Source organism: Canis lupus, chromosome 20 (genome assembly GCF_003254725.2).
Source record: "Canis lupus dingo isolate Sandy chromosome 20, ASM325472v2, whole genome shotgun sequence".
NCBI lineage: Eukaryota > Metazoa > Chordata > Mammalia > Carnivora > Canidae > Canis > Canis lupus.
Window position 1 is genome coordinate 17,634,334 of NC_064262.1, and position 13,849 is coordinate 17,648,182.

At 33.2% G+C, this 13,849-nt stretch overlaps 1 long non-coding RNA gene across 1 annotated transcript; it reads left to right on the forward strand.

Annotated features, from left to right (window-relative positions):
- Positions 1-978: 978 nt before the first annotated feature.
- Positions 979-5,724, forward strand: LOC118351613 (uncharacterized). The gene is made up of 3 exons (XR_004807311.2): positions 979-1,040; positions 2,459-2,889; positions 5,465-5,724. It is a non-coding gene; the product is annotated as an uncharacterized LOC118351613 (long non-coding RNA).
- Positions 5,725-13,849: the final 8,125 nt, after the last annotated feature.

Below are 13,849 nucleotides of genomic sequence, written 5' to 3' on the forward strand. Positions count from 1 at the left end.
CACATTTTTCAACATTAGTCAGTTTGATCAACAGGATTTGCTTTAATCCTGACCCAAGTAATCAATATAAATATCTGTCCAGGAGAGGTTACCTCCATGAGAATCTACTACTGTTTGTTAAGTCAGCTCACTGATGAGAACTACTCATTTAGGGGCATCAGTGTTCTGATTACAAAGACCATTAGTCTTCTCAGAAAACAGCAAAATTGAACGACACTTTGTTTTGTGTCTAAATAGCATCACATTTAATTTTTAAGGAGCTATGTGCAATTTGTGGTCATTCGAGCAGATATTTAAGGCTTTCAGTTTGAAAATGGCACAAGTATATCAGTATGTCTCTTTCATTAAACAGGGAAAAGGGACAATGTGGTTAAATGTATCCTCAAAGCTGACTTTTAACTAACATACCTCAAAGAGCTCCAGGGGCCCCAATGAGAAATTCAGCTCTGCCCAGCTAATAGCCTTGGATGCTGCTTTGCTTGCCAGTGAAAAGATTCTTTCCTCATTCCCAGATCACATTTTCTAAATTGATTTTTCACACTTTGTCCTCTGGAACTAGATTTTAGTGATTTAATATGGGTATACTCAGAATTAGTAGGCAGCATACATTTCATTCATGGCCCCTAAAAATCATAATTATCTGATGCATGATATAGAATACATTTCAGCAACTCCCAGGCTATTAATAAGGGGAATGGGTTGTCACAGATTACAGAATAATTTTATCTCAATTCTTGAAGTGCAAATCTATGTTTTAAACATTATTTCAGAAAAAATGGAGAAAGAACATTACAGAAAAAAAAATACTCTTTTTTATTGCTTAGTAGACACTGTTGAGGAACTTTACTAGCATAATCACTAATCCTCCCTATCCATGATTTTGCATTCTACAGTTTCAGTTTCCTGTGGTCAACTATGGTTCGGAAGAAGCCTATTGTTACATCACAATGCCTATATCATTCATATCATGTTATCCCACCGCACAGGCATTTTATCATCTCACATCATCACAAAAAGAAGAGTTAGTACAGTACAGTAAGGTATTTTGAGAGAAAGAGTGTGTCCACATTCACATAACTTTCATTACAGAATATTATTAGAATTGTTCTATTAGTAGTTGTTACTCTTAATGTCCCTAATTTATAAACTAAACTTTATCATAGGAAAAAACATATATAGAGTTCAGTACTGCCGGTGGTTTTAGGCACCCACTAGGGTTCTTGGAATGTATTCCCCATGGATAAGGAGAGGATTATTGTACTCTGAAAATATATACACCAAAAGACTTACAACAGGGAAGAGAAACATGTTGCACAATGTGGTATTCTAAAATAGTAACTATTTATTTTATAGTTCAATTTTAAGCTAAAAAATGCAAAAAAACAATATAAATACTTATTTTTAGGAATTCTGAAGGATTATCAATTTAAAAATCTGATTCAAAATGATGTTTTTATATAGTATATTTTCCAGAATTCTTTTAAACATGCAATTATTTTCTGTTTCTAAAGTTGATGTTTAAAATAAAAAAATAAAAAAAAAATAAAGTTGATGTTTGGGTAAAAATGTAGTGCCCATTCCAATGCTATTGATTCTTGTCCTTTTCATTTTTAAAAAACAATCCACAAATAACTAATTCTTAAAATCTTCTCCTTCCCTGTCCATAGAAAATCTGTCATGCTTTTATTTCAAAGGGGTAAATGCAAAACTAATGATTCCTGAAAATTGTTTGAGAGCTTAAACTCAAAACATAACACAGGACGACGTTCTTATTAAGTTTTTTAGAAGCCTAACAGAAATCTTTGCTACCAGTCTCTCAACAATATCATTTCTTGATTCATGAAAATTTTCAGAATTTCTTGAATGCAGATTTTTCTTAGTAACTTAACAGAGAGCATTGTGCATGGGGAGAAATGGCTGCCTTGGAGCTGCTACCCAGAGTAAATATTTACAAACCTGCCAACCTGGCATTGATTTTTATAGAGTGAATGCAAACAAGAAATCTAAAGCCTATCTTCTTTTTTTTGCAGAAAGATATTTTCAGTAGACACTTTCAGCAGAGAAGTTAGCCAGTATATCCAAATAAAATGAGATGTATGTACCGTGTTTTATTGCATTATGTGGTAATCCCTCCACAAAAATAAAAATATCTAAAATAGAAGAAATCACAGATTTTGAAAGTTTTCTTTAATTATATGCCTTATGTCATTTTTATGTATACCACTTTATAAACCAGCCTATATATTACAGAAAATGTATACTTCAAACTTATGAGTTAATACAGTCAGTTCTACAAATTCCATTTTACAGTAGTAATAAATGCCTACATGATTTATAGAGTATATATGAAGTAAGTAAACCCCAAAGAAGTCACTTAAAATCCTCAGTTCAAACCTATATTTTTAAAAGACTGCAGTTACCTATTAATATTCTTATCTTAATTTGATTTTTGCTCTAGGAAATTGAATGAGAGAGTGGATGGTCTTATGAGCTTTTTCTTCTTGGCCAGAACCACCATCATATACAACACACATACAAAATTCAACTCCCAGTACCATCTGTAAGAAAACAGCTTAGGGAGAGCTAAAAAGTTTTAATTTCCCAATGTCCACTATCAAGCTGCAGCTGTAGGAACAACCCTGAGCCTTTGTAAAACTACTCAGCTTGCTTTTGTTTCCAGGCATTGGCATAGCCTACTATTCAAGGGAGGTGAATTTAGTATCATAAATGTGAAGTGCTGTTTTATGGATCTCTCCTGCCTTTAAGCAAGATGAAGAAACAACAAACTTCCATATATGCTAAGGGATATAATAGACTGGCACTGCCACATGGTGTATTATCACGGATTTTGCATACTTACCCTAAGAATTTATCAACGAAACAATATGTGTGAGTTCACTTTATAATTTAATTTTAAAGGGTATTTAACAGAGGGTTGCTTCTTTTTCTCACTTATGCCAAGCATCCAATCTGTTGTCATGTCTGGTAGATTTTTACCTCTAAAATAACTTCTCCATGCTTCTACTATTGTAATATCAGAAATTTTGAAATCACTGCCTATATTAGTTTGCTAGAGCTGCCATCGTAAGTACCACAGATGGATTTGCTTAAAGTACAAAAATTTATTTTCTCACAGTCCTTAAGGCTAGAAGTTCAAGATCAAGGTGTCAGCGGGTTTGGTTTCTTCTCTTCTTGGCTTACAGAAGCCACTTTCTTGCTGTGACCTCACATGGTCTTTGCTCTGTGCACACTGTGTAACTTTTTTTCCAAATTTCCTCTTCTTATTAAGACACCAGTCAGATTGGACATACATTAACCACTTCATTTTAACTAAATCACCTTTGTAAAGGTGGTATCTCCAAATACAGTCACATTCTGAGGAACTGAGGGTTACAGCTTTAATATACAAATTTGAGAGAATACCATTTTGCTCATAACATTCTCCAAGTTTCTCTGTATGTCAAATCCCTTTTCTAGATAAGTTTTTCTTCTTCTATCAAGCATGTCCTGACCATAGCCTTTTTTCCTGAATATCTTTCAATGGATCCCACCATTTCCAAAGAGAAGTTCAAATTTATAGCCTGGCATTCATCACCTTCTGTTTTCCACAACATTGTATTTACTTCTGATCTGCCAAACAAAGAATTGGTCTTCCATCAACTCTGGCAGAAACGCCCTCCCTGCCACTGCTCCCAAATGCTCTTAGATCAAATGTTCTTTAATCCTTCTTTATAGGAGACATCCACTGCTCTTGAACAACATCCATGCCCCATTGTTTAGTAATAATTTCCCATATCTATCATTCCACTCAGAATCTTGGAACTTCCTTGCCTTTGCTTTCAGTCCACACAGTGAAGGTGAACTAATTACAAATCTTACGACTTTGCAATGGGCACATGACCCAAGTCTGACCAATAATTTTATTCCAATTATCAGGATGTAGGTATTGCCCAAAGAACACACATTTATCTAATGAGTATAATATTAGGATTTAAGTCAGTACACTAGAGGACGAGAATGTATTTTAGTTGGGTGTTGTTATTAAAACAATAAAAATACACCTGGGCTACTGGCACTTTGTCATTCTGGCAAGATAAATAAAAATAGTTTAAACCCTGGAAATAGTTTGAATTGCAGAACATCAGTGATACAGAACAATTTTAAATGCTACCAGAGGGAATATTTTATTTAGAAATATATGACAGTCTAACAGTAGACTTTTCATCAAACAGTAGAGACAAGGGAGTTTCATCATTAAACTTCTAAGGAAAAATAATTTTCTATCTAGAAACAGGAGTAGAGAATAAAATTAAAAACTTTTTATACATAGCAGCCAAGATAACTTATCATCCATAGACATGAAAGAAAAACTACCAAAAAAAAAAAAGAAAGAAAAAAGAAAAACCCTAAAACTACCAAAGTGTTTTGTCCAGAGGAACTGATTAACAAGATAAAGAGAAAAATGAAAGGTAAAGTAGTGAAAAAAATAATTCAGTAAATTGTGTTCATAAATCTGAATAATATAGAACTAAAATTATATGTATATAATATATAAAACAGAGATGGTGGCCATGGGAATGTCACTTTGAGTTAATGCATGCTAAAGTATGAAGATGAAAGAGTTAAAACTAGTAATCATGTTTTGCGAATTTGTGAGTTTGAATTGTTAAATATGTATAATAAAATTTGCATATGTTGATGACGTGGGTATTAACTGATAAAACCACTGAAAAAAACTGACAATTATCTAGTAACCCTGAATATACAAATCTTCTATGATCTAGCAATTTTAGTTTTATATCTAACATAAATATACATATGTTTTTATCAAATAAATCCACAATAATATTCATAGAAGCACTGTTAATGTCCAAAAACTTCAAATGGGCATAACGTCCATGTACAAGTGGAATGGATACATTGTTATAATAATGTCAATATTATACATCTGGTCAATATTACACATGTATGAGAATAATAATAAACATAATAGTGTGGATGAATCTCACATACATATGCTAAGCAAAAGAAGATAGACAATAAAGAGCACATGCTAAAAGATTCTATTTATATGAAGTTAAAGAATAGGTAAAACCTATAGAATTAGAAGTCTGGATAGTGTGATTTTTGGGTTGCAGGGGGACAGGTAGAAACTGGAAGGGAGCACAAAATAGCTTCTGGGGTTCTAGGGATGTGCTATTTCTTGATCTAGGTGCTGATTACACAGATGTGTTCATGTCATGAAATTTAACTAGCTGTTTCACTTATAAATACATGTTATTGTGCTTCACATTAAAATTACAACAAAAAATAGAGAAATCCTTGCATAAAATATAATAAAATCTGAAAAGTCCAAGCCTAGAGAAGAAAATTTAGAAAACTATCAATTAATAGAAAACATGTAAGTTAAGCAAAAAAAATAAAATATTTTGTAAGAGATAATAATAATTTATTCATTTTCCAGATAATATTTACAAAGCACCTACCAGTTTCCTGGAACTATTTTAAACATTGAAGATAGAGATCAGAGAAAGTGTCAGTGGGAAGGAGAATCTGTAATGGGGTAGCCGGCAAAAAACTCACTAAGAAGGAAACATTTTAAAAAGACCTAGAAGACACAGAGAGACAAATCAAGAAATAGATTCTTAACTACAGAGAACAAACCAATGGTTACTAGAGGGAAGGTGGGTGGGAGGATGGGTAAAATTGGTGATGTTTATTACGATAAAAAATAAAATAAAAAGGAATGAGAAAATGTTTCAGAGTATTGGATATGTTCATTATCTTAATTGTGGTGTTAGTTTCACAGAAGTATACCTATATCAAATTAGAACAATTTATACACTTAAATATGTATATGGGTGGTTTTTTTTTTTTTTTTGGTATTTCAATTATATCTCAATAAATCTACTTAAAAAAATACTGGAGCAAGGTCAGCAAGGCTGAGTATAGTGAAGATGGAGAAGGTGAAGCAGAATGAGAACAAAGACCCAATTGTATGGGGCCTTGAAAGAAGTGCTGAGAGAAGGCATGTGGGCAGTAAGAAAAATGAGAGATGACTCTAAGGTTTTTAGCCTAAGGACAAATTAAAGTTACCATTTACCAAGACGAGAAATACTCTGGAAGAAACAAATATATCGTTTTTAATGACAATAAATATAAATGGATTACACTCCTTTGTTAAAAGAGGTAATGGATTTATTCATTTGACATATAGTAATAACAATATTCTTTCTTGTAAGTATGCATATAGATTTCTGAGATAATTTATGTAAATGTGGCTCTTTCCTTTAAATGTCAAGTTTCTTTCAATTTTCTAGGAGGGTCTCTTGAGGCAAAGAGATATTTTAAAACACTTTAATATATGCAAAAATGTGATGTATCTAATTAGGCAATAAGAACAGTCTAAAGAAAATTTAGGGGGAAATTTATATTTTTACTTATTTTGATATGAGTTTTGTAAGCTTACAAGCACTTAGTTAAAAAATTTCAGGGAAGTAAGACCTCAGTAAATATTGGATAATGATATTATTGTTTGTAGGTATAACAGTTCAGTCTATTTATACACGCTAAAGTACCAATGTCTTGCTTATATTATTGTACTATATTGTATTAAATGTGAAGTACTTCTCTCCAGCTACATTGTACACCAAAAGTAGACCCCATTACGTTAGATCTACTTGGGTGAACAATATAGAATAAGAGGTTTTGAAGAAATAGAACTAAAACCTTTATTATTTTTCCCCATTAGGGACTCAAGAAAGGATTTTTTTGTTGTTGATTATATTTCAGTTCAAGGCACAGTGTCAAAGTGAAAGACCCTTTAAAATCCCCCATTCTTTACTCTCACTCCCCTTCCTTCTCCCTGGTAACCATTTTATTTGCTATTTGTGTCCCATTTACATGTGTTCTTAGATTGTATTATTGTTTTGTTTTCTCTGCATGTATTCTGACTTTACATAAATGAGATTGTGCAATTAGACTAAGCACTGCTTACACTGCTGTATTATGTGTTTTGTTGGGGTTATCACTCCAAAGTGATACAAATGATTTTCATCTTGGTCAGCCTTATTTATCCACTTTATAAAGTATTTGAGCTTATTGATGCTTTAATTTAATTTCTTTAATGACTAATGGATTGAGATCTCTTCATATGCTTTAGGTTTCTTGTTCTGTGAGTTGTCTATTAACATCCTTTTCCTATTTTTCTAATTACATCACATTCAGGAATTTCTTGCATTCTTGAGATCAGTTCCTTATTACACTTAGACATTGCAAATATCATCTCCCAAACTATCATCTGTTAACTTTGTGGATGGTATCTGGTGTTATGTTTTGAAAAAAATAATCCTTATTTTTTTAAATGGCACCATACTGTTTTAGTTCAATTCTCAAACTATATAAGGGCATGACAACTTCTGACAATAAACCATTCAAGTAATTATAAAGGAAGAGAAAAAATATATATATATTTTTAATTTTTTATGATAGTCACAGAGAGAGAGAGAGAGACAGAGACACAGGCAGAGGGAGAAGCAGGCTCCATGCACCGGGAGCCCGACGTGGGACTCGATCCAGGGTCTCCAGGATCGCGCCCTGGGCCAAAGGCAGGCGCCAAACTGCTGCGCCACCCAGGGATCCCGGAAGAGAAAAAATATTAACAACTAATTCTTAACTGTGATCAATTATTCAATCCATTTATTATTATTTCCCCTGTATTATGTGTTTTGTTGGGGTTATTAAAATAGTCCCTTGTCACTATGAGGTCATAAAGATACTCTCCTACATTATCTATTATGTTTAGAGTTTTACATTTCACACTTACGTGTTTAGTTACATTAGTCACCCTTGTTTATGGCTTTAAAAATTCCTAATCATTTGTTAACTTACATCTGTATAGACTGATCAAGTACACGTTATTAAAGGATATATGAGAATCAATTACAACAACAGAACTTATTCTCAGTACTTTCATGAGTACCATGTTTGAATTACTCTTGATCTTTTCTGAAGACCACAATTTTGAGTGTAAGTTATGCCCAACCTACTAGATGACATTTTGGCTTCCCTGATTTTGATCCCTGCTACTAGATAAATTACTCTGTTAAGGATATTTTTTTCTTTGACAAATTTGGGATTTCTGGATCACTCCTTTAGGCTATTTTTTCCTCTATTGCCTCAAATTCAGCAACTAGCTCTCTTTCTGATATCCCTCAAAACAAAAGAACAAACTACTTTCAAACATAGAAAATGAGCTTGGTCTGCTTGCTGTCATTGGGTTATTCCATTAGACCAATTGCACTTTGGAGGGGTCCCACAGAGCATGAGATTCCCACCTCTGCTTACACTGCTGCATTTTTGGAATTGTTGAGTCTCTCCTATTCCCAAATCTATAGTTTCAATGACAGGAAAAATAGACACAGCCTCCTGAGCAATCTGTTCATCTTGCTTTTATGGACTGTACCTCAGTCTGTTTCTTTCAAGAGAGACAAATTCACTTTTAATAGATCAGTCATTAAGAGCTAGGATTTTCTTTTAAACATTATATCAGATTACAAAATAGATCAGCCAAAATAGATGCAGCAATAAATATTACACAAAGAGAACGATAAATGCTCTAAATTTTAAGATAGTTTAGGGTGTGGTGTTGAATATGGATGTTTTTACTCTTTTAATCATATAAATATATATGAAAGAAAACTGATAGAAAGTTTAAATTACAGAATTATATTTAAATACTTGGTGGAAACTTAGATCTCATATATTCAAATCTATCCTACTGGGATTATAGTGAGATCACTCTGGGAGCTTGTTAAAATAAGGATTCCTGGTCACCACCACCAGAGACCAACTCAGAGTCTTTGTTGGAGATGGATTGTAACCAGTTAAGTGTGTTTATCTAGTCAGTTCAAGCCACCCATTGATGAGAAAACACAGGTAAACAAAATGCATCTTATGTCAAGACAGATAATTACCTACTCAATAGCCATCTTTCTTCCTCACTTGCAGGTAAAATCTTTTATTTCCTAGCCTCCACATGTGAGGGTCATTGCGTGACACAATTCTATGCCAATGAGATGTAACAGAAGCCTCTCATAGGGCTTCTGGAAAAATAAAATCCTTGAAGCATAACCCTTCAAAGGATCAAAGATGGCACCCAGCATCTTCACAGATACATCTTCTAAGTTCAAAAATCTAATGAAGATAGAACATGCCTACTTTTTTTCCCAAGGGTTGCAGGCAAATGTTTGTGACTAATAGACACTGGTCTCAATAGAGTCTTGTTCCCATTTCTGAACAAATAACTCTAGTCAACAAGATGAGATCAAGTCTGGTCATGTAACCAACACTGAAGTCAGATTAATGAATTGGCCCTATCTAAATAACATGTTCTGAGAGTTTAGAAATAGTTGTTCTACAAAGAAAAGAAGGATTTTGTTATCATGAAAAGTATGTGCTGGGGAGAGGGTGTCAGGATGGACACTGGGCCATTAAAAAAAAAGATAAACACCACATCATATCTTGACCATTCTGTCATAAGCACAAACTAAGTAATAAGATGGGAAAGTCAGAGACAATATAGTAAAGCAAGATTTTATTTTATCCTGTGTCTTGGGGCACCTGGGTGGCTCAGTCAGTTGAGTATCTGCCTTTGGCTCAGATTGTGATCTGGGGGGTCCTGGGATCAAGCCATGTCTGGTTCCCTGCTCAACAGGAGAGTCTGCTTTTCTCTCTCCTTCTGCACCTACTCCTGTTCTATCTCTCACTCTCTCTCTCTCTTACATAAATAAAATATTTAAAAGAAAAAAAAAGATTTTATCCTGTGTCTTTTCTCAAATGGTACCATCTCACAGAATTCTTGAGTTCTAGTTCTAGTCCTAGGTTATAAATAGAAGCTTCTATATTTTAAGAATAACCACTGACAGATGCATCAGGAATACTAGGCCAAAACTTCAGAAGGCATTTGCTCTGACTTATCTTTCCTTAATGTACTTTTCAATGTGGTGATCTTATAGACTTCCATAATGTCTCATGGTAAGAGGTCAAGATAAGAATCTAAAATATCAGGTTGAAAGTACATACGTATCTGTGCATGTGCGTGTATTCAAATACAATAAAATTATGTCAATGAGCATATGTTGTATATGTGTATATATAAAATCTTCACTATAAAATTTTAACATATATCTACCGCTCTAGCCCTAGCACCTAGCACAGAGCCTGAAAAACAATAGAAACTCAATAAATATTTGATAAGTGAATGAACAAATGAATGAAAGAAACTGAATGTCTTTGAGTTATCTATCCAAGCTATTCAGGTGATATGAGTACATAGGAAAACAATCTGTTAAGTTACTCTGACAGCTGAAAGAGCTCTGTATTCCTAACTCAAAACCTGACTCAGCTGACAAATATTATAAATAAATCAACTTAAAGGTTTTCTCTTTTTTTTTCCACTTAGAGAACACAGTGGTAAACAAAAACATTTATCAAATACAGAGTCATAAATATCTAGGTAGCTATATTTTGCATTAATGACTCAATCCAACCTTATCATTATAATGCTTGAATAAGTTCAATAGAAGTACAGAATTCATAAAAAGGCAGAAAAGGAATATCAAAACAAGGTATTGTAAATATAAATGAATAGTATATCCTTTTATGATTATAGGGCCACATGAAAGACAGTGGTTCTATACAGGAAACTACATTTCATAATGGTCCAGAGGACAGTACATCACCATCAGTTCCAATTTATTCTTGCAATGAAGAATTATGGTGGCACAAATGGCTTTACTTTGCTTCTTTCTAAGATGCTGGTTATTTAACTTTAATATTTATTTTCTATCAATCATTATTTACTTTCCTTATTTCTTTGTAAGTTAACTTCCATTTTCCATAAATTTAAGTTTAGAATTATTAAGGTAGGTGTAGGCATTAGTGTGGTATTTAAACAATATAAAGAAATATTATTATTTTCTTTTCTATTCCTATCATGATATTGGGATTATTAACTCATGTTTTATCTCTGTTTATTTCGTTTATTAATGTTCCTGCCTCAAGTAAAACTGCTTTCAACACAGAGTTTTGGAAGATAATGAAATATAAAAACTCAGAATATTAAAAAAGTATTAACATTATCAATGAGGCAGTTTCAAGTGTATTAAAAAGTTTATATTCATATGCGTATGTGTATATGTATGTGTGTGTGCATGCATGTGTGTAAAAAAGAAAAAAATTGAGAACAAATGTTCTTTTTATGGAATGAAAATAGAAAAGTTATCACTAGGTGATGAAATTGTGAGTACAAGTGTATGCTTTACTCTTAATTTTATTTTTCCTATTCTTTGCAATAAATATTTAGCATGTAATGAAGAAGACAATTTTTTTAAAAGATTTATTTACTTATTTTAGAGACAGAGAGAGCCCATGTGCAGAAGGTGGGACAAAGGGAGAAGGAGAGAGGGAATCTTAGGTAGGTTCCATACCTGTCATGGAGGCTGTCAGGGGGAAGGGGCTCCATCTCACGACCCTGAGATCATGACCTAAGCCAAAACCAATGGCTGGGTGCTTATGCAATTGAGCCACCCAGGTGCCTCAAGAAGACAGTATTTCTCATGTAATATGTAATAGTTAGTCCTAAATATCTTTTGAGTTGCTCAACAGCCTCATTGAAAAAAAAATACAATTCATTGATCTTTCTTGATTTATTTTTATTCTGTGGTTAATAAATTAATTAATAGTAAAATGTTTAAAAGATAAAGCATGATGCTAGAACATAATGGAAATGAAAAGACTCAGAAAAAAGAAAAACAAAACCGTAGGACAATATTAAGAGAGACCCAATCTTCATATCGTTGGAAAAACAAAAGGGAGAAACATTAGGGCTGAAAGAGTATTTGAAGAAATAATGACTGGAAACTCCCCAAATTTGGCAAATATAAACCTATAGGTACAAGAAGGTCAATACTTCAAAGAAGATCAATCTAAAAAAAAAAAAAAAAAAAATCCAAGCCAAGACACACTGTTGTTAAGCTTTTAAAAAAGTAAAGATCTTAAAAGCAGTCAGAAAGAAATGATGCATTACCAAAAGGCAAAGGCCAAATTGAATGACAGATTTCTTACCTGAAAGCATGGAGGCCAAAAGTAAGTGGCACGATATTTCGTAAGTTTTGGGAGAAAAATGTCAACTGAATTCTCTGTCAAAACTATTGTTCATGAATGAAAGGGAAATAAAACCATTATCAAATCAAGAAAAATTTAGAGAATCTGTTGCCAGAAGATCTTTCTTTAAAAACTGACTAGAGAAAGTTCTTCAAACAGAAGGAAAATAATAAAAGAAGAAATCTAGGAACATCAGGAAGAAAGAAATGACAGAAAGAGCAGAATTACGGACACATACAATAGACTCTCTTTCTCCTCAAGAGTTCTATAAATCATGTTTGAAATGAAAAGAAAAATTACTACACCATCTGATACCCAAGATAATTATACTTAAAAATGGGGAGGAAAAAGGACCTAAATGAACCACAACATATTAAAATTTGTGAGACACAGTTAAAGCAGGGCTGAGAGAGAAATTTATAGCACATTGAAAATGAGGAAATATTTCAAATGAATAACCTAAGTTTCTACTTTAAAAAACTTGAAAAGGGAGATCAAAATAAACCTACAGTAAATAGAAGAAAGGACATAATAAAAAGTAGAAGTCAATGGAACTTAAAAATAGAGAAAGAACACAGAAGATCAATGAAGCAGATAACTTTTTTCTTCAAAAAACTTAATAAAATTGAGAAATCTATAGTAAAAATTTAAAACATAAAAAGCATAAATTATCAATATCATAAGTGAAATAGGGACTATCACCATAAAGTATGTAGTCATTAAAAGGTAATAAAATACTATAGACAACTTTGTGCTCATGATTTTGACAATTTAGAAGAAATAGATGAAGACTTCAAAAATCACAAACTACCAGGGTGCCTGGGTGGCTCAGTCAGTTAAGCATCTGCCTTCAGCTCAGGTTACAATCTTAGAGTCATTGGATCCAGCCCCGAGTTGGGATCCCTGCTCAGTGATGAGTCGGCTTGTCCCTCTGCCCCTCCCACTGCTCATGCTTTCTCTTTCAAATAAATAAAATCTTAAAAAAAAGAAAGATTTTATTTATTTATTCATGAGAGACACACACAGAGAGAGAGAGAGAGAGAGGCAGAAGAGACACAGGCAGAGGAAGAAGCAGGCTCCATGCTGGGGGCTGGATGTGGGACTCCATCCGCTGTCTCCAGGATTAGGCCCTGGGCCGAAGGTGGCGCTAAACGCTGAGCCACCGGGGCTGCCCTCAAATAAATAAAATCTTAAAAAACAAAAAAAAAAATCACAAACTACCAAAACTCAACCAAGATGAAATGGGCAATCTGAATACCCCAACAACAATCAGGGAAATACAATTCATGATTTAAAAGTTCCCCCCAAAGAAATATATAGGCCCACTTTGTCTCACTGGAAATTTATACCAGACATTTAAAGAACCATTAAGACCAATTTACATATTTTATTTCAGAAAATAGGAGAACTCATTGTAGGCCAGCATTACCCTAATTCAGACCAAACCAGACAAATACTGCAAAAAAGAGAAATTACAATGAACTTGACTCTAAAATCCTCAACAATGTTTTAGCAAACCAAATTGAAATCCAAAAATATGTGGAAAGAATTATACAGCAGGACTAAATGGGATTTATTCCAGGTATGCAAAGCAATTTAATATTTAGAAATAAATAATTACAATCAATATAATACATCACATCAAAAAAGTAAAGGTGAAAACACTATATTAGCATATCAGTTG